Source organism: Myotis davidii, unplaced genomic scaffold, assembly GCF_000327345.1.
Source record: "Myotis davidii unplaced genomic scaffold, ASM32734v1 scaffold196, whole genome shotgun sequence".
Taxonomy (NCBI): Eukaryota; Metazoa; Chordata; class Mammalia; order Chiroptera; family Vespertilionidae; genus Myotis; species Myotis davidii.
Genome location: NW_006288258.1, coordinates 53428 through 55328, shown reverse-complemented (window position 1 = coordinate 55328; position 1901 = coordinate 53428). Strand labels below are relative to the sequence as shown.

General features: G+C 41.9%; 1 protein-coding gene across 1 annotated transcript in view; it reads right to left on the bottom strand.

Moving 5' to 3' along the window:
* ADGB (androglobin) overlaps positions 1–1901 on the bottom strand; it is a 132219-nt gene that overhangs the window by 94391 nt on the left and 35927 nt on the right. The gene's annotated exons all lie outside the window — the stretch shown is intronic.

Below are 1901 nucleotides of genomic sequence, written 5' to 3'. Positions count from 1 at the left end.
CAATTTGGATAATATACAACAGTGTTTACCCAAATGTGTTGCTCCTCTGCCATTTCATGTCACCCATCTAGCAAACATCACCTTAGGTAAAGTTACCAGCTGAGTCCTACTGGAGATAACCTTTCCTTAGTTCTGCAAACCTCTGCTACATCTAATTTAAATCACCATGAGAACCTTCACCTTCCACCTCCACCTCACTCTCGGCTCATCGATAAGCTACTTATATAGAGAGAAAAATAGAAGCCTTTAGTCAGAAACACTCAGCGTCTCCCTGTCACCCATTCACCCACCAACATTTGCGCCTGTCCTCTCCCGTGGCATGCACCCACCTGGTAGAACGGAGGAGCGCCTGCTCCCCTGGATGGGTCCAACCTCTCCCACTTGGACTCCTGTCCTCCTTTCCCTGCCTTCTCAGGAAACATACACTATTGCTGTAATCTCAGCTGGATTCTTTCACGTCTTCACTTAAAAATACTTAGTTCTCCTTCAATAGTTTAAAACATAAGTATCCCATGTAGGTCCACATATTCCCTGTCCGGTTCCTCTTTGTAGCTTTCCTGTTCACAAACTTCTAACAGGGTTGTTTGGACATTATATTACTTTGCACTTACTTCTTAACGCTCTCAATATGCCTTCCACTCCCATCCTCCACCAGTGCCCAACGACCTTCACATCACAACATTCAACAGGGAAATCTAAGTTCCCACCGTATTTCAACTCTCACTATTGGACACAGACTATCTTTCTGATTCTTGAAACTCCCTTCTTTGACTTCCATAGCATCATGCTCTGCTGGTTTCCCTCCTGCTTCTCTGGCCATCCCGTAGCCTCCTTTGCCAGATCATCATTGTGTTCCTGGCTCTCAGATGCTTCGTTTCTTTAAAGCTCAGTCTCAGGCAGCCACGTCTTCTTATTCTATGCTGTTTTCTTGAGACTATCATTCTTAGTTTAACTAAGCATGCATTTGTCAATGATTCCAAAACGTGTATTACCACCCCGGAACTCATAGCATATCTCAAATTTAATATGTTCAAAGTCATTTTGTGATCTCTTCTCATAAAGCCATTCGTTTTTCAGTATCCACCATCATCTCCATTTCAGCTACCATGTTTTTTACTTTCTAAATATCTCTCAAATTATTCACCTTATTCACTGTTACTGCCGTACTACCCACTCCCAGCTACCATTGTCTCTAACATGAGCTGTACAAGGGTCTCCAAACCGTTTTTTTATATACACTCATGTCGCCAAACCTCAAGGTCCCGACCTCACCCTAAGGTCTTTTCTTTTCAAAAAACCATAATATTGCTTTTAAAATGTGATTTAGATCATGCAGATTCTAGTCTGTTCTTCATTAGCTGTCAGTTTTATTATGATAAAGATCAATAATCTTAACATGACCTAGAAGATTTTATTTTTTATATATATTTTATTGATTTTTTACAGAGAGGAAGGGAGAGGGACAGAGAGTTAGAAACATCAATGAAAGAGAAACATCGATCAGCTGCCTCCTGCACACTCCCTACTGGAGATGTGCCCACAACCCAGGTACATGCCCTTGACCGGAATCGAACCTGGGACCTTTCAGTTCGCAGGCCGAGGCTCTATCCACCGAGCCAAACCAGTTATGGCAACCTAGGAGATTGGTGTATGGTCATTCTCCTACCTACTTCTCCAGGTTTTCTCAAACTATCCTTTAATCCTCACATCCTTTCCTCTAGCTAAATATAGCTTCTGCCAGGTCTTCCAAACTGTCATTCCTCCTACTGTCTCATAGCCTTTACTAGAATATCTGCTATTTCCTCTACTTAGAATGCTCTTTCTTCCATAACCCCCCATCTTCTTCTTGATATTCCTCTCATCTTTGCAAAATCAGCTCAAAATTACTTAGAATTTTTTCC